Source organism: Epinephelus moara, chromosome 12 (assembly GCF_006386435.1).
Source record: "Epinephelus moara isolate mb chromosome 12, YSFRI_EMoa_1.0, whole genome shotgun sequence".
NCBI classification, from domain to species: domain Eukaryota; kingdom Metazoa; phylum Chordata; class Actinopteri; order Perciformes; family Serranidae; genus Epinephelus; species Epinephelus moara.
The window spans coordinates 10,666,472-10,686,907 of NC_065517.1; the positions used below are offsets into that span (position 1 = coordinate 10,666,472).

Genomic DNA, 20,436 nt, shown 5'->3' on the forward strand with positions numbered 1-20,436 from the left:
TCTGTCCTCTGTCCTCAGGTAGAGCGGCTTCAAGCACAACCGATCAGTACATTTAGAAAGATATATATGAAACATATATTTATCGTCACTATGACAATTTGGAACTAGGTTTTGTCTCCAGGCCTTCAAAGTTTATCTTCAGAATCAATGCACCCTGTCTGATAGGTGCATTCGTCCTCGACAACCACAGATGCTGAAGCTGTTAGTCCATATTTTACACCTCTCAGACTTGATTAAGAACGAGGCAGACTTTCGGTCACCACAGTAATATCACATGAGAGATGCAGGCTTGATGTAATTTGCCCCCCGTTGTCTTTCCTTGGTTTGTGTTGAGGCTACAGCACAACACAGCGGGTGGGCTCCATTAAGATCAATCAGCAGAAAATGTTTGAAGAGGGCTGTGATGCTGAAGTAGCAGTAATGGCATGACAGGATGGTAAGCGCGCTCGCATAGTCCATCTCAAATCGGACACTTCAGATTCATACAATAAACACATGTAAAAATCAGAAATTATGTGAAATGTGGAGTATGAAAGATTACAGCGACACACTGATGTTCTCATTTACTGTGTGTGAGTGCTTCAGATACTCAGCATCAAACACTGTCCCACATCCTGCTTCCTGTGTTTCCTTCATGTCTTAAATGTTTTCTGTACATTCATATCTGTGTCATGGTTTTATGCTGCGCTGCACCCAGGTTTCCCATTTGTGCAAAGTCTTAAAATGAAGTGTTTCTTAAATCCACGGCAGATTAGAAAGCCATTCAGTGCAGCTACTATAATATCTTCATCTTCTGCAGTACAATGTAGGACTTAAGCACTAGAAGCACTTATATATCTTGGGCCCTTAGTAGGCAAATCACATGGTATTAAGAGGCCCCTGGCATGTGGCTCAGAATGCAAGTGAAACATGAGGTGATATTGAGCTTTATAAAGTGGAATAGATTTCATGGCGCAAAAGCTTGTGGATATAGCTTTAATCTTTTTTCTTTACAGCAAAGTTGAAATCTATTATTGGAGCAGCTGATGACAGCACAGCCCAAAAAGCCGTCCGTCAAACTTGACTAAATTTAGTTGAAAAGTTTGAGGTTTTTTTATATGACAACATTTATTTATTTATTTTTTTAATGGCATTTAATTTTCTGGCATGGAAAAGTTATATCTTAGCAAAAGTGCTTAAAAAGTCTAATTGTTTATATACTGTACATTACAACAACTGCTTGTCTGTAAACTCTGGCTTCTATTCTTAAATTTAAAAATATGTTTTTTAGAAAAACACGTTAATATTTCTCAAACTATGGGATCAAAAACAGTAGAGTTTTGTTATCAGTGCTTAATACCTGCTATTGTATTGGCACTAGTATTGAACAATTTCTGACGATTCCCAGCCTTGGAAGATTTAAGCTTCCTTCTTAATGGCTCTCAGGTGGAGAAAAGTGCTGTGTAAAAGCTCTATCCTGAAACAGTTAAGGAAGAACTCTACATGTTAGGATAAGGGTCCCAGCCTTTTTAGCGGCTCCTCCTCTTCCCCCCCGTCAGTGGCTGTAAATCAGCTGAGCAGCGGGCTTCTCGGTGCAGTCAAAACACTGAGGTTAAAGTAGCACTAATTCCTGCGGGGCTGCTCATTAAGCCTCTGGCTTAGTCCCTGGGGACCCGAGGCCGGCATATGGCCACAGCCCAACGGCCGCCCTCACCCCACCCTCATCCGCCCCCCATGATAATTAAAACCACGTCACAGCTAAACCTCCAACATGTAGAGCGCTGATGGAAACTGCTGCCGATTATTGACGTGCCAGACTGCCCCGAGCAGAGGAAGCTGGTGCAACATCAAAAGTGCTCTCTTCTTAGCGCTGGTGGTGGCACCGTTTAACAGCACTGAACCACTTGACAACCTTCAGTCTGTAAACTGGTTAATAAGGCATAATGACAAGCTGAGCAGGAACACTATATTCCACTATAATTCCAAATATGATCAAATTCCGAACTTGATAAAGGTCATGTAAACTAGGGCCCGACCGATATGGATTTTTTGGGGCCAATGCCGATTCCGATATTATGGAAAAAAAATCTGATAATTGATATATATTGGCCGATTAAATTTTTACGTTTTTCAATTTAAGACCCCCCGAAATACCTGCTTTTGATGGCTTAAATATAGTTCAAACACTCGTTACAAAGATATAAACTGAAGGAAGAACATTTTACTATTTTCAAATACTTTTATTATCAGAAATTGTGTGGAACAAGCAGCATATGAACAATTTGAACACAAAATAAATCAAAAATATGATGTGCAAAAAGGCAGTAAACCTCTGGGAAATAAAATAATCATGCAAAGTCTATATGAATTAAGACATTCACATGTATGTTCACAGTACCAGAGGTCTTCTTATTATTGCCAATTTAACAGAGGTAGGTTATAGTGCAAAAAGTAACACAAGGACATCATTTCTAAGTAAAACACCATATTCCCTGCATTTTATTAGTGATGAAAATATAAGTGCCAAAAGTTGGCCGATTGACGATTATTCTCTAATGGCTATAATCGGTCGATTAAATCGGCTGGCCGATAAATCGGTCGGGTCCTAATGTAAACAGCATATTTTATTTGGATATTCCAAATTAGGCCTTCTTCCAAATGTACCATTATACAATGCATTTGGACTATACATCTCAAGTAGGATTTTGTTTACAGTTGGTTCGGTGCGTTTCAAGGTGGTGAAATTTTAACGTTTTGTGCTGTACACGTCCTACCTTTTATTTTAGTTTCTGTTGGCTTTGCTGACAGACTGCGGGTAATCTTGTTAACATTTACTCTCACTATGCACCACCCTGGTGAGGTGGGAGCTAGCTAGCGGCACCACTCATTCAGCGATCACTGTTAGTAATGCCATGGTGGCAACCTGCCGGTCTCCTCCTAGGTTGCCCCAGTGAGCAGGTGCTAATGGTGCTAACAGAGCTAACAGTAGTTAACAATGCTGAGGGGGGTTTGTGGCTCAAAACTGTGCCACTTACTCCAGGTGTGACTTGGGAGAAGACCGAAGGTTGGGCAGGACGGCGTTACAAGCAGTAATGGCCAATAAGCAGCTACCCTTGCTTATGTTAGCTACAACCAGACCCAACTAGTGCGCAGTACAGTACACAGAAGAGTAACAAAATTAACCTATAGCTCAACATGTATGACCGGCCAAAACTACTGTGTGGATAACCACTTATCGATTAACCACTGACATCCTTAGAGAAAATATTGCAACGCCACCCTTTTCAAGAAGGTGGATGAAGGGATGAAAGACAAAGGTTGCGTTCGCAAGGTCCAACAAATCGCCAACAGTGGAAAAAATGTCTGAAAAAAATCCTTTTTTGACACAAAGAAATATGACAAGCTGCTCCAACTGTTTCACTTTTCCATATTTTGACATAAAAGACGTGTTCAGACGCATTAACTGGAGTAGGCACGGCTGTATGTAAAGGGGAATATTCATTTTCAACTGTAAACAGCTTAGTGGGCATATTGTCTTTTTTGGAATAAGAGTAAACACTGGAATAGTTTGTGCATGTAAACATAGTAAATGAAAGCTTTAAGGAATCAAAGTACAGCCCATATGGTGAATTAAGATAACTGAAACTCTGTGTTGTGAACTCTAAACCCCATGGGATTTATGGTGTTTCTGCCCCAGAGGTTTTTCTTTGTGGGATCGATGGTCATCTTGCCTGGGCGGGTAAAGATTAGGCTCATTTGCAAACCAGAAATGTTTCTGTGCAAGATTTTCAGCCCTGCCACGGCCAAGTGAAAGACTCCATTGTGTATCCGTGTCCATAATAAGCTCATCCGAGTGTGAAGCCATTAGAAGACCTGGTACACCCAAAGCCTCTCGCAGCCCCGGTGACAATATACCTGTCACAGCTCTCAGCGGGCTGGGCAGTAAGTCTAAAGCTTGTCAATGAGGAGCTACAGCTGCTGTTGTTCCTGCCGCCATCTGATTCCACACCCCTGCTTTTTCAAACCGGCCAATAAAAATCTGTTCATTCTCTTCTCCCCGGCCATATGGCGGCTCGACACTTGATCTGCATGCATATAGACAGGGAGTCTCTTATTTTTATAAACATGCATTTCTACCATGTTACAAAAACACATCAGAGACTAACAGGAAAGTTAAGAGGGTGCAGTGACATATGACCACCTAAAATACTTTCACACCTTCAACCTCACAAGTAGATGGACTCACTTGGAGGAGTAGAGGAGAAATTTCAAAGACATAAATCACTGATGAGATCCAAAGTGCGTCATTAGTATGCTGCAGCAGATGTGTTGATGGTGGGCTCTTTAGCAAGTTGGCGAGTCAGTAAAACAGGATGAGGTTATGGTGCTGTACCATTTGCACAGTAGGCTCTCTCGCTCACACACACAACCACATGCGCGCACACACACTTGCATCCTGTGAGTAGCAGAACAGCACGCTGCAGCCAGCAGCCAGCTGTCGGCGCTGAACAGAGACAATTCATAAACTTTAAACCATGTTACTCCCCTAGTCAAACAAACAAGACAAATCAGCACCAACAGACAACACGCTGCATAAATATCACACTCCTCTCTGAGCCAAACGTCAGCCTTCTGCACGTGGCCTACACCCATCCAGCCAACCTTTATTACAGGCAACGTTAGACAGATGAGGTGGTTAAGTGAGAGATCATTAAAATGCAGTGGTTGAACCCCTCCAGCCCCTGATTTTCCTACACCCATCCTGGCCTCTTTTATCTGAAGTAAGACGGAGGAATGAGGGATGGAAGAGCAGACGAAACATCAAAAGAACTTTCTGTAGAGGTGTAGATTAAAACCACTCAGAGCAGGTGGTCAATCATCCCACCTCTTCTTGCTCTTTTTCATCGCCACCTCCTCAAGATTTGTAACTGTGTACGTGCTACGTTTAAAAGAAACATTAAAAGGGTGAGTGGAGCAAGAGCGGGGCTACGCAAAGAACACAAACTCAAACCTCAATGCATAATTCTTGCTGTGCAAGCCAGACCTGACTGCTAAGAAAAAATAAACTCTAAAAAAAAAAGCAGCTATTGGCAAACAAACCTGCATTTTTGGGCCCATTTTTCTGTTTGGGTGTGTATTTTTATCTTGTGATATTTCTAGCACATTGTTCTACAATCATACATAGGAAAAATATGATATGAAGAAAACAAACCTTTTTCACAGACAGTAACATCGAAAGAAAATAAAAGGCAGCCACAAGGTCAAAACCTTGTTCATTATCTTTCTTTACCTACATACTGTATACAACCAACTGAATGTAACAGGTCCTTGTGTTCTCTTGAACTTAAACTATGGACGGGTGACAAACTAAAGACAAGAATTACCACCCTGAGCACCAGTAAAGTTTCTCTTAGCTTCACACTGATTTTCCCCTGACAGCACAGAAGATCAATACAATCACGGTGGGCACCAAAGGTTAGTGTCACCAATTCAGTATCTGATCAAACGTCTCCCCTTCTGTTTCTGAGATCTGACGTTGAATAATGGCCTGAAAATAGTTTTATGCAGAACATTATGATGTCACAGTGAAGCTGACCTTTAACCTTTTGGATATAAAATGTCATCACTTCATTATTTTATCCTATTAGATGTCTGTGCCAAGTTTGGTCATAATTAGCATATAAATTCTTGAGTTACGGCTAAAATCATATGTTGAGGTCATATGAGGTCACACTGACTTTGACTTTCAACCTCAAAATTCTAATCAGTTTATTTCTCACTCCAAGTGGATATTTGTGTCAAATTTAAAGAAATTCCTTTGATGTGTTCTTAGGATATTGTGTTCCTGAGAATGAGACTGATGCAAGGTTACACTGACCTTTGACCACTGAAATCCAATCAGTTTGGTGTTGAGTTCAAGTAAACATATGTTCCGAATTTAAACGGGATCCCCTCGAAGTGTTCATGAGATATCGCAAAAATGAGACAAAGTCACAGTGACCTTGATCTTTGACCACCAAAATCTAATCAGATCATCACTGAGTCCAAGTGAACGTTTGTGCCAAATTTAAGAAATTCCCTCAACGTATTCTTGAGATATCATGTTCACAAGAATGAGATGAAAAGGTTACAGTGACCTTGACCTTCGAACACTGACCACCAAAATCAAATCAGTTCATTGTTAAACCCAAGTGGATATTTGTGCCAAATTTGATGAAATTCCCTTGAGATATCATATTCACAAGGACGGGACGTAGAGACGGACAATCTGAAAACATAATGCCTCCAGCAATGGTTATCGCTGGTGTAGAGGCATAAAAAAACCATTAAAACCTAAACAACGTATGCAGATGCTTTTTTACAAGTATCAATGGCTCACTGAATGGTTTATTATTTATAATTTTTATTAACAATTATCCAGACTGTTTTCTCAATTGATTAATTGTTAGCTCTATGAAATGAAAGCGATGCAAAATTCCCATTACAGTTTAAAGGAGCTGTGTACAACATTCTGGGCCAGCATTGCCTGCACACAGCTCTCAACTCTGATGGCACAAGCAAACACAGAGGTGGCTAACAGTGCTAACGGCACCAACAGTGTTGACAATGGCAACAGTGCTGACTGAACCTACAGTGTTACGCGTGTGAACTGGAGGCTGTCCTGCCACTGTGGATCGGGACAGCGTCATCAACGGTACGTGAGTGCAGTGCAGAGCAATTAGCTAAAGGGAATCACATTCACTCACATGCATGCACCGTCTGTTTGGCAACCCTATCATAATACACACAGAGGGAGTGTGACTTCATTTTTGCTCTGGATGCCATTACCCCACTATATCTTTACATAGCAAAAAGCTGTTTGCTGCTGTTATTTTTGAAAATCTCCTCTAAAGAGTCTTTAAAAGAGCCCAAGGTAACAGTTCCAAGCCCAAACATATTCAGTTTATAATCACAGAGGACTAGGAAACCAGCAAATATTCACATTTGGAACCAGAGTAAAAAGCAAAAAACAGTGATTTTTGTTTTAAAAAATTTGTTTCACGATTATCCTAATAACTACTGATTAATTTTCTGTGGATTTACCAATTACATAACCAACACTTTATGTATCATTTATGTTACCCATCTGCACACCGGGAAAAAAAGAGTGAAATTATTCCTAAACACATTCTACATCATTAATAAACCATTTAATCAGTGGGTGTTTCCTTTACATGTGTATCTCCATGATGAAAAATAATGATATCAACATTGACAAACACACTGCCATACAACATGTCACTGATGGATATGGTTTCTGCCTCCTGGAGCAGTGCTGCTGTCAGTGCTAGCAGGCACAGAGTGATATCTCAGTGTGCAGTGTTGACTGAGGATGCAGAGCACCACAGCGGCACTTTGAAGATTCCCGCAGCTGACGTCTCTCTGTGGGGCCGAGCACCACCGCTGCTGCTGCTGCTGCTGCTGCTGCTGCTGCTGCTGCTGCTAATTCACTCCTCCACTGTGCAGTGATGGTAAAGATGGAAGAAAGTGCTCTAACATGAGCGAAGCTGATGGTCAAGATAGGGTTGGGTACCGTTCATAATTGAACCGATACGGTACCGGTATCTGGAATTTGGTACCGGTACCAAACGGTACCTTATTTCGGTACTTTTTAACCCTATGGGCCCTAGGCCTTTTTGGGGTATTTTTACTGCCTTGACTTTTAAGCTCATATCACAGTCACAATCTGGGCTAACCAGATTTGCCATCATTACATGTCCTTCTATGTGCCTGTATTTTATATTAATTTTTGTATCAATGAAAAAAACAAATCTGTGTGCCTAAATTCTTACATTTTTACATGTATCTCACCATAGCAAGTTGGAAGTTGACATATTCTGCCATATATGAAGAGGGGAGACTCTCTGGAATCTGGCAATATAAGAACCATGATGCTGGGACATTCTGTCACTTCACAGTTGTCCACACAGTGGTTTGTGCCAGGCGGACATGATTGCCAGTATTTTTTCATTGTTGCAAGAAATTCCATTGACTCATTCACAAGTCAAAAATGTGTTTTATCTGAAAGAAACATGCAATATTTACATCTAAGATCATAGAAAAATAGTCAACCAAGTGCAATGATGTCCTCCAAGATAATATTTGTTTTTGGGGGGAGACATTTTGGGCATTCGTGGGGGGGCACGTGTCCCCCTCAATGTATATGGTGACTACGGCCCTGTCAGGCATGCATAATTAGGCTACAGTTGTCTGGGTGCGCAAAGGTGAAGTGGCTGGTCTTGTCATACAAAGTTTGATGGAGTGTCAACTGGACAATATGGAGATATTTGCATCTTGAAAGCCGGACTACAAATGTGGATAGACAGGGAGAATCACACGCAAGCCTAAGACGTGGTAAGATACGATATTCCTCACTATATGAAGTGACTGATAACAAGATCTGTATAATGGATTGTAAAGAAATTCGTCAGGTTTTTATTTTGTAGACAATTGATCTGTATTTATAGTGTGATGGGAAGACAGCACAATGATGTGTGTTCATGTGATATGCGTGGCATTTCTGTGCGAGCCTGCGTTCGCGAGTAAGCCATCCAAGAGTAATGTGTGTGCAAAGCTGTATGAAAGCTCTGTTATACATCATTTTATTGTAATTTTTCGCTGTGAAAACATTGGATTACCGACAAGTGCTTGGCCTTGTCGGAAAGCTACAATTCTGCTGTTTCCGCTGATATGCGTGGCTTCTCGCTATGACGCACAGTCGCGGAGAAATTCCACAGAGAAGAACGGGTGTGAATTTGGACGCACTATGTGTCGTTCAGGCCCATAGTCTAAACTTCTCAGTTTCAACATTTTATTGAGAACATTCAGGAACAGTGCTGCACGTTAACTTTTGTCTGCACATTGTTTTTGTCGCCATTGTTGCTGAGTCTGAGATGTGAGTCATGCGCTCTCACTCCGCCTCCACCTCAGGTACCGAAATTTGGCACCGTTTCATTTTAAGTGAATCGGTACTCGGTAGTAGCGACGTGAATCGGTACCAAGTACAAAAAGTACCGAGTTTCGGTACCCAACCCTAGGTCAAGACAGCTCTTTCCATGAAGCAGGACACTTAACAGCCATCAAATGGCCACAGGAAGACTGGGGGGGTCGCTCTGTGATCAGAACCTGCTGGTGACGGCTGGCGATGTGTCACGCTAACTTTTCAAGAGGCCTCGGTAACAAGCACAGAGAGTCGACAACACACAGTGCAGTACATCCTGTGTGAGCTATGGTGGGTACACTCGAGTTTGCAGCCCAGATCCTATACAGATCACTTAATTAGGTGGAGGACGGAAAGCATGCAGAAGAAAAATGCCACCAGATGTGTCAATATAATGGAGTGGAGCTTAACTAGGTTCATTACCGGCACCACTTCTGCCCACTGACTGCCTCTCCTTACCATCAGGCTGAGGACTCAAGAACCACAATGGAGCCACAGTCTGAGGGCAACGCTGACATTTCAGTGAATAGTTGCACAGCCCACACTGGCACAGTCATTATCGTGGAGGTACGGGCTGCGAGGAGGAGAGGGTGAACAGTCGGCTTTGGAGCTGCGGGGAGGCAAGAGGCGAACACAAGTATGTGTTTGTCTCATGGCTGCGAATGATTCTAGCAATGAATATCAATGTCTAGGATATAATGTGAGGATAATTACCACTGTGCTGTTTAGCTCTTCTTCCTGCACAACGCAGAAACTCTCAGAGAGGCAGAGTGAAGTGTTAGCATGAAAACATGATTGGAATCGGTGACTCATTTTCTGTTTCTCACCAGCCTACAATACCACCCACCCAGCGAGAGCGCTGAAGCACACACACTGACACACACGTATGCATACATCTGCTCCACGTTCCCACAGCGAGGCTGCTCTTGATGTGCTACCATTGCAGCTCTGCAGAGCTTCTTCTGACGCTCGCTGTGTACTGTGGCATGTCTTCTCTGTCACCGAAAAAAAAATAATAGCTGAGTCACACGCAAAACTGTGATACCGAGCCGCCCGCTCTGCTCGCCCCATCTCCGAGCAGTATGCAGGAGCACCATAGGAAACTGGAGCACACATAATAAAGGAGCTATTAGCGCAGCGATGACTGAGCCTGCATAATGAATACACTTGCTATGAATGTTGGATACTCAGCTGACTCTGGTTTCCTGTAAGACTCCCTTGTTCAGCTTGTTTCCACTAACCCATTGATGAGTTCTACCAAAAAAATCCTCCTCACCATTTATAGCTGTTTGTCAGTTGCTCAGCTTGTTTTTTTGTTTTGTTTTTTACAATGTGCCTTCTTTGTCAGCAGGCTGGGTTTGGATGGTTGGAGGCTCCACTCACACTCAAGAAGAGGAAGCTACAGAGTGAAATGCCTCTGACTAGGCCAGACATGGACATCTCTTTGGCTTCAAAATAACTCTCGGAACAAGCGAAGCTCATAAATGGATGCTGTGTAGAACGGAAGGTTCTTGACTTGTGCTGACCTTCACAGTGTGATGAGGCCTGGCTGCTGGCTGTTTGTACAGATGGGTGACAACTGAAAGAAGCAGCATTAACTGCCTTAGTCAGTGAGTCACAGTCTTTTTTCAGCGATATGTATTGTGTCCCTGAGGTTAGAGACCTTTACAGGAATAAACTTTCACGAATAAATGACATGAACATGTGGAATACTCGCCTGTGAATTTTTCACATCAAAACTATTCATGGAAGCATCGCGAATTTGTGACAGTTGTGACACTAACTAGCAAGATCCCGTTTGATCCACAGCATCTGGAAGTCTGTCTGAGCTGAGCTGTTGTATAGCCTTAGCTACTGTTAGCTATTTTACTGAGTTTCCTTTTAGCAAAATGCTCTGGGTGAATTTGAGTTCCCTCTAGTAAGCAGTTTCACAGGGCATATGTCTAAGGCTTTTATTGTGAAAGGTAAAAACATAATAAAAGGATCTGATATGAGTCGCCTTTGTCAAGGTTAAAAGGAGTAATAAAGTTTGGCGTCTTTGTTCGGACTACAGAGCCTCAGTGCTGCTGTCATTCCAAACAATGTGATTGGTTGATGACTTTATTTGCGGGTGGAAAGTTCAGAAAGTTCAACCTTGTTCCAAAAAATGATGATGCTTTTTCACTGTGTAATATTCATGTTCAGTGTCTAAGTACTCGTGACAAAAATAACAGTTTGTGTCTAAGTGTCTAAGCCTTACGAGTGAACCTTCACGCTTATGTCTTAGTAAGGTGTCAGGCCATTACGAGCTTCCAAAACACCTTCGATACTCTTCGTCATAGATACTTCCAGTCTCTGGTCCTCTACTAAAGGGATGAACGGCATTCTTCCAAAAACCATTACCTAATTTGCCGTTTGATGATGGTGGTGGAGAGTGCTGTCTAACATAATCTCACATAGGTTGAGATCTCACTTGGGTTGAGATCCGGTGACAGATAAGGTCATGGTAAATGATATACATAATTTTCATCAAACCATTTAGGGAGCCCTGCATAAAAGCATCTGCATTTGTTGTGCTGAATTGTTGTCTTACAGTTTCAGCCCATCTTTCTCTATCATCTGGTGACCCATCAGACTGATCTTAGGAACCACCGGACGTTTGGTATAATACACAACATCCTTCAGTTCAGTGCCTCCCTACTGTATGAACCAGATAATTACAGCCATATTAGCTTTGTAATGTCTGATCAGGTCTACATCTTTGCACATGGAGGAAAATAACTTCTGAGAGATCCACCCAAACAGCTTTGGGACGATTGGGGTCTGCTAGCTAAACCACGCTAGTCGGGTTAGCCCCTGAACTAACAGGCAAACACTAATGAGAAACCAGAGCCGGAAATGTCATTTAAATCTATCATTTGGAACCATTCATAGTTTCCTAGCAAGTTTCAGCCACTCAACTGTGTTAAATACGCTATTCAACTATACTTAATATTTCATTTTTGAGGGTTGGAGTATTTCATAATGATGAAGCAATACTGAAATACTGACCTGAATTACTAACCAACTAAACCCAAGGTAATTAAGACAACTAAACATTCAGATCAGTTCATAGTTAAATCAAAGCCTCTACTAAAAATGTGAACCTGTTGGCATGATTTGAGGACTAAACTCAGATCAGAGGCAGAATTAAAAGTACATTATCCCCCTGACATCACATGATGTACGCTCACCTCTCTCCGCTTTCATTTTAATCCCAATCTCCTGCCTATTTGTCAGCCATGCTTGTCACGGTGACAAAGTGCACATCTGTTAATGCAACACTGTGCTCATTTTACAAAATTACAAAATTCTGACAAACTGTCCTTGGACTCAGGTACTTGTGAACAGCCCAGCTGTGGCTCTGAGTTGAGGAGGCAGAACAGACGCTGCTGCTAGTTGTTGATGACTAATCTGACATCAGTGCCGTCGTGTTCCACTCCAGCCTAGCAGGGACCCGGCATGCTCACACTCGGATTAGGAAATAACCAACAAATTTGGGAATGTGTTGCATGGGATTGGGATAAGAAAAAAAAAGAAAAAGAAAAACATATGTGTGAGTGTGTTTTTGTGTGTTTTGAGGTTGGGGGTGGGGTGGCTGAGTTTCAGCATTCTTGTCCTCACATTACCCCCAATGGCGTGTATGAGCTGACCTTACTGGTTGTACTGCGGATGAAAAATGGCTGCAGCAGAAATAGTCTGATGGGTCAGATCAACTGTATAAAGATATAAAGGAATACAACAGTTTAGCTTTGAGCTGGATGCATCTGCTGCTCTGTAGGTCAACTTGAAATATCAACAATGTACTGCTCCAGTGAGAGGGACCTGCGCACATGCTGCCCAGTATAGAATATACAGTCCACGCTAATGCACCACAGGTATGTGTATGCACTTGGGACAGCAGGCTGGCCTCTGGCAAACAATCTCAGCTAGTGGAGGCCAGCTGGTATCTGCGTGTGGTTTAATGCATGAGTGTGTGTGTTTGCTCTGCTACTGTACATGCACTTAAAGACAAGGAAAATCCTCCAGAATGGGCAGTCCATCTGCTGCCAGCATGTACATGAGGCTATTGTCACACGGCGATGTACGTGCGTGCAAGCAAACACGCCTGAATACATCTGTAAGGGTGTTTGTGTGAGGTTACAGATGAGTGTTAAGAGTCCAGTGGAGTGTGAAGAGTCATACCTCTGGTTTTCAGCGTATCAGGATTTTCTTTATTTCCTCCACATTGCTTTGTGCGCCGCCAAAACAGAGGCCCTGCAGGGACACAGAGACGCTCAATTATTCATCGTCCCATTCAATAAAACATGAATATCAACAGCATGTGCCAGCCACCGTCATTCACGCTTCTTTGGGAAAATGGGTCTTGAAAACGTTTCCCAGAATGCTTTGGGACGACGCCAAGGGACTGACAGCCTCAACTTGTATTAGCACAGCTTTTCTGACCTATTATCATGGTGATGAAACATGAGGCAGTGTGATAAAAGACGGAGTGAAGGAGGCTGATGAGCACAGATTTGTCCAGCTGGAATAAATGACCTCAATCCACTTAAAAGAACAAAAAAAAATCTCACCTGACTGACACAGAAACACGTCCCCATTGTGAGCGTAATATTTCAATTAGTAAACAACAGGTTGATGCAAAGAATACATGAGCTGCCAGTTTGAATCAAAAGCCTGTGTGATGGCCTCGTCTCACCGCTCTGTAGTTTTTTTCCCCTCCCTCTCCAGCAGGCAGGTAGATTTTAGAAATCCATTCATTCACTTCTCCAGGTGTGAATGAGGAGATGCTTTAAAATGTAGGGCATCACAAGCAGGCTTGAAAAAAAAAAAAAAAAAACACTCGATGCCATCTGGCAGCGGACTTGACAAAATAATCTTTTCATTTCATGTCCAAAATCGTTATAAAACGCATGTTGTGTGCTTTACAGGCAGGAAGAAAAGAGTGCAATATACCCATGCTGGCAAAACAAACCCATTCAGTAAAATAAAAAAGGCAGTAAAAGGTTATCAGACATGTCAAAAGTATTAGGAAATACAGATGAATACCGTTTCAGGCTCCAAACTCTCTGAGAGACTTCAATAACTCCTACATCACAATAAGTGCTTTTTAAGTCTCAGCACTGTGAGGGAGAGAAAGCGCTGCAACTGAAGAGCAGAAATAAAACAGAAACAGTTGTGGGAGACGCACTTAAAGTAAAAGAACTAAGAGAAATATGTAAAAACACAGACAGCAGACTGAAAAAATATGCAGAGGACGAAAGACAAAACATAATCCCAGAGGTGAGGATGCGGCTGATTGATAGCAACGGGGCAGTTTGGATAGGTGAACAGATGATTGCTGCAAAATTGGTTACGGACTTCGCATTACATCAATAACAAGTGAGCCGACTGAGCGAGTGCACTGTACATCTGAACGGGATAGTAGGATACACTATGCCAAACGACGTAACGGCAAATGGGATGTCTACAGGTATACACAAGTTAATTTCAAAACTTTTTAAGACCTTTTTAATACCACTTCAATTGAAATTCAAGACCAAACCTATGATGGAAATACACATCAAAAGTGAAAATATACTCTTTCAAAGTAAACACATTGATGTCAGTTCAGAATGTGCAGTCAGGTAAAATGACACTGATACTCTCTGTGGATACTCTCTTCGTTTAACAATGTGGACTCATTGTGTGACCCGCATTGAAGGGGCAAAAACAGGGGCACTGGGTGCATACAGGTGTTATGTCACAGTCTCTTCCCCCGCTGAACAGTTTCCCTTCTGTTAAAATCACGTTTCCTGTAGCATCACCACTTGAAGATCTTGCAATGACATGACTAAAAGACATTTAAGAACCATCTGAATGAAAGACAATTCAATACTTTATAGACCTTTTGCTAGACATTTTAATACTTTTTAAGGACCCGTGGTTACCCTGAAAACAATGTGTTTAATCACAGGGTGAGTTTGCGGGATCGGATCTGGTACTGAGCATTATGGGTGCGGGAGGGTGTGAGTTTGCAGGCCTGGATCCGTGTAGGACTCCACTTCACATGCAGTTAGTTAGTTTAGTCCTGTGGGGTCGGGCCCCTCCAAAGAAGAACTTTTTTCCAATCTTTGCTTTTTGTGAAATCACAGAATAATTCAACCTCCTTAGTTATCTTACAGTTGTTTAAATAAAACCACGTGAGAAGTCTAAAGGGGGAAACTTCCTGGAACAGCTCACATCAAGTCATACGTCATAAGTCAAGTCATAAGTCATACGTCAAGTTGCCATCCAAAATTAAATGTGAATTTCCATCCACTACTGTTTATTAAGAGTAGGGCACATAGTGATAAACAGTTGCCATCTAGCTACTCTGCATGTCTTCAGCTGGGTGCCATTAAACCAAAGCAGAAGCAGAACAAGATGACATAAGAAAAAAAGAGTGCAAATCAAACCTCAAATGGAGGAAAAGTATGACACCTATCTTTGTTTGTCCACCTCTTCATCAGAGTGGAACCTATCTTCAGTGGACATTTGAGTCACATCCTTCATGTGAGTCATGGTTTATGCACTGTTTCAACTTTACTTTATCACATATTTTTTACAAGAATTTCTGGTGTTTCCACTCAGGTTTTTCATACACAAACTAAAAATGAGCATAAATAGTGGTGGGATAAAAACACACATCTGCAATATGATAGGGGTCCCAAATACACTGCTTCTTTGTAAAGGATCACAAGCCAAACACTGGTTTAATCTACACTGATGTATTTATTGTATTTCATAAACTTAGCACATTTTATTTTAAATGCCTCCTCTCCTGGTTGTTTGTTTTTTCACACAAACACTGTCATATACCACGTACCTCTGTGAAATGTCAGAAAGGTATGAAATAATAGGTACTGCCCAAACCTAAGTGACAACAGTCTACTTAGTAATTTTAGCATTCATCTGACGCTGTCATTGCGAGTCTTCACTGACTCCTACAGCACAATAAGTGCTTTGTAAATCCCACAACTGTGAGGGAAAAAAGTGCAGGGAACCAAACCATAAAGGACGTATCTGACACACTACAAGGCAACTTTTATTTACAAGATAAATCTCCACCAGGCGTGGATACACTTTACAGAGGCTGCCAGCTCTTTGACTGACAGTAGAATAACACAATGGAGTCATTGTGTGGCAGGAGGGCCGGGGTTAACTGCATGGCGCGCCTCCTAACTGCCCTTTATTTACAAAAGACGCGCTGTCACCACTGCCAAATGTGTTAGAACCCATTAGCTGCTGATTTGACTTTAAAGCTCAGCCCCGCTAATCTAATTTAATCTGTCTCTCTGTGGCTTCGCTGATTGCTGGAGCACAGCGGCGGCGGGGCTGCAAGTGCATGCAGGCCTCGGCGACGTGATGCAACTATTTGCTCTGCAGCAGCAGCAGACACCCACGTGGAAAGCTGCTGCTGACAGCGGTTGTATGTGGGGGGCTATTACACATCATTTCCTGTTATTGGTTGAATTAGACCTCCACAGACTAAACAGTTAGCCTGATGAAACTGAACTGATTTCATAATCACAAAATCAATACATATGAAGCAGGGCATGATGGAAAACAACCTGAAAACTATACATTAGTTTGTGTGCAGCTTGTTATTTGGCATTGCAAAAGAATATGCTTTCACGGAACTGTCACTGCGGATATTACCAGCCAGTGTCATGGTACAGCAGCTGCCTTCTTGACCACACACACACAAACACACTCTCACCACCTGCTATTTTTAAAAACTCTACTTTCTAATTTAAATCCCCCAGCGTAACAGCTGAATGGCGAGACGCGGATGTAGATAGTGAGGTGGTGGACTGTGTGAGGTGCTGAAAATGAAGCAAAGTGCTGACGGCGTTGGCCTCTCTGTCTCTCGAAAGATAACACAGGACAAACAGAGACAAAGAAGAAGAAGAGATAAAGGAAATGAGAAAGAGACCAAAAACAAAGATAATGAGGACAACAGCATGAGACACTCTTCCTTTCCAGTTAAGTCTGTGGTTTTATTGTATCACCTAAATGACATCATACACCTGTGTGCACTCATTTTGAAAATTCAATTCAGCAGGTCAGAAAGTGCCTTTAAAAACAACTGTTACTATAGTATTCAAATATTCAGCCGAAAACAAAACTGCTTTTTCACTCACAGGTCTATTTTGGGGATCTGTGCATAAGAGCCGTGAGGGTATCCCAAAATACTCAAGCTGACCTCAGTGTGTGAGTAAAACATGTGATTTAAGTCTTCTTTACCAGTAGAAAATTGCCATTTGGCTACTCTGCATGTCTGCGTCCGCTCTGTGGCCTCCTTCCTCTCCTCCGCTTCCCCCCCACCCTGTCGCCCGATGCAGTCATGGCGACGGGCTCCCAGCAGGCTTTGCAGTGAGTCGCTGGAGCCCCTGGCCCCGGAGGGATAGCTGACTCTCTCTTTTCATCTGCAGCCCCCTCCAATAAAACATAATGGCACCGAGGCTGCGGGGGGAAAGTCATTCAGCTACACGGAGCTGTCACATGACCGGCCGAGGCACAACGGGCTCAGTCATTCTGCCACTGCTGCTCGGCTACTGGGACAGATGAGTGGGCCACTGAACAGGCCAGACACACAGCAGGATCTATAGAGAAGACACCGGTCTCAATGTGTTGAGCTGCCACAGAGGGACAGTGGGCAGGAAGGCAGGCACTGCATGTACTGTACTGTACAGCCAGAGTTCAAGCAGAAAAATCAGGCTTTGTGCTCATTGTTTATTTCACTTTGCCCTATTTGCCTCCAAGTATAGTCACTGCCAATTGTATTTATGTGTCTATTAGAGCTCTTGTCACTGTCAACCCCCCTCTGATTGGCCTGGAGAAACTATGACACACTGTCTGTGTTCTCTGGTACTCGTACCGTACATTCTGTCATCCTTTAAATCCTTTTCTTCCCCTCTCCTGGTGACCCAAACACACAGGAAGTTACTCCTATAATATTATTGGACTCATGATGGACAGTTCAAAAGCGATGCCACAGAACCAGAGATCTTCTTCTACCTTATCAAAACCTGTCACCCATGTTACACACAATGCAACTCTGACGGCTGACAGTGAGGTTCAGAGATTTTGATGTATTTTCTAGTATCATAGCGACTAATTTTAAGCCTCTCACCTGCAGGTGTTATTCCTCCCCAAGTGTGTTCAGCCTAGTCCTACTGTGCTGTGATTGATTAATACTAACCCTAACCATGACCTCTTTGCCCTAACTCTAATCGCACCTTTTTTTTTTCTTTTTTCCCAAAATCAACTCTAATCGCGCCTAACCACCTCTACACTTGACCCGTTGACATAGCGAGTACAAGCCAGTTGCAGCGCAATAGGGAGGGACTACGTGACACACTCTTTGGAAATTCCCACGAGTCTTTTACACCTACAGATTGTTCTAATTTTTAAACTTGCAGTCTTCAGACCCAATGGATGCTGACCCAGGTGACATCACTTCACACAGGTCCCTCTGGAGACAACGAAGGCTTTAAAAGACTAATCAAAACCGAAGCATCAGAGGCTTAAATCTTTTGATTTAAACTCGACATGATGGGAAAAGCTCCAAAAACACTGGATCCCACATTTCCCACAATGCAACTAACAGCATCTTTTCATGAGACTGTCTATGTCTGGTGAACGCTCATGTCTGTCAAACTCCAGTTTCCAGTTCGCAACTCAAGTTTTTTATGAAATCTTCTTCTTAAAGCACACACCGAGATCAGCTTAGAACCCTGATGACATCATCACAGGTTATTTTCTTATAACTATTGCCTCATACAGCTCAACTCAACTCGACTCACTTTTGGTACCAGGTCACTTTCTCTATTTTGTTTTCCACTGAGGATAGTACCCCCTCAGTGAAGGTGGGATTCTCAGCTGATCACAGTAGCAACGCAGCGTAAAACTACTTTGACACAGTCTTCAATGTGACACTTGCTGAGTCCTTTCATTGGCAACCAAACAGAGGAACGTCCGCACTTGGTCAATTGTACGGTGTATGTAGTGTACGTAGTTTATGGTGTAGTTTTGCGGGTTTGCGAGTTGATTCATTGAAAAATTGCTATCACTGTTGATGGTAGCGTGACTATTTCAAAATGGCTTGTTTGTGCGGGCTGTCCGGTGTAGCGCCAGTGACGATCCTCTTTGACCGATCAGTGGTCTGCAGTGTTTTAGCTCCATTGTCTAGTATCGGTTCAGCTTGGCTGCAACCTCGACCAACGTAATAGCAAAAAAAGTACCAGGCAACAAGTAGTAACCCCAACTTTTGCTAATGGAAAACCTAAAAAAACGAGTTGAGTATAGTCATGCCATACCATGCAATCTTTACATGCAATCTGAATACTTCTCTGCTATTTATGTTAAACAACAATGATCTTTGCTCCACCTTCAGTGGCACTTTGGAGCCACTGTAAATGCTGTGAATCCTGGCTCCAGAAAGGAGCAATCTAAACACTTCAAAATCCACATTTCAAGCCTACAGGGGAATCTAGTACAGAAAAGTAGAGCTGTAATCAATCAACAAAAGACTAATCAACATTTTTAACTATCAATTCATCTTTGAAGTACTTTTACAAGCAAAGTGTCAAACATTCTCTGCTTCCAGAATTCTGATGTGAGGACATACAGTTTTTCTCTGTTTCATGTCATTGTAAATAATAAATACCTTTAAACAGATTAATCTGTTAATTGAATGAAATCATTACATTATTAAAAATCAAGAAAATAACTGTTAGTTCCAACCCTACTCAAAAACATAGAGATTTCTAATGGAGTATTGTTTAAAAGATAAATATTCACACTGACAATACCCTCGCTGTAAAGTGGAAGGAGCTTCACATAGATTTTTCCACTTAAGGAAACGGAGAGTTTTGTACATAAAACGAGGTTACTAGGACAAGTATGTTGTGTGGCTTACTTCAAGTGTCTTGATAACAATGGCAGTTTTATGCCCATGCTTCTCTCCAGGTATCTTAAAACGCGTATATAAAAAGAGCACTTGAGTCATCTAATTGTGTGAAAGTGTGAGAGGGTCATGTATTCATTCAAGCTACTTCCTGGTAGGAGACAAGTGGTAGTACAGCAAGAAAGGAAACAAGCAGGAAGCCTCGCTAAACAGGTCTGCAGAAGTCAATATTTCAACAACAAGAACACGCTCCCTTGTTGTGTCTCCCAACAGCCACTCATAATTTTCGGGGGCCTTGGCCAAGCCGGAGGTGCCCCTGCTGGGAAATGAACCCAAGTCTCTGGTGGTGGGCGACTGCTTTCCCTCTGCGCCGCTCAGACGCGCCATGCCTTGTACGGTTTAACATAAAACTCGCCGTCAGCCACCCACTTCTGGTTCATTTCAGGGCTAGTCTCTAAAGGGTAAGTAGGGCACTTTGCCATTTCAATAATAGCTGCATTTGCAAAGCTTACAGCTGCAGGCTACA

General features: G+C 42.4%; 1 protein-coding gene across 1 annotated transcript in view; it reads right to left on the minus strand.

Moving 5' to 3' along the window:
• Positions 1-20,436, minus strand: part of fynb (FYN proto-oncogene, Src family tyrosine kinase b) — a 103,119-nt gene that overhangs the window by 66,777 nt on the left and 15,906 nt on the right. Inside the window, exon 2 of the mRNA XM_050059005.1 lies at positions 13,163-13,234. The gene's annotated coding sequence lies outside the window, so the exon portion shown is untranslated. The remainder of the gene's footprint in view (positions 1-13,162; positions 13,235-20,436) is intronic.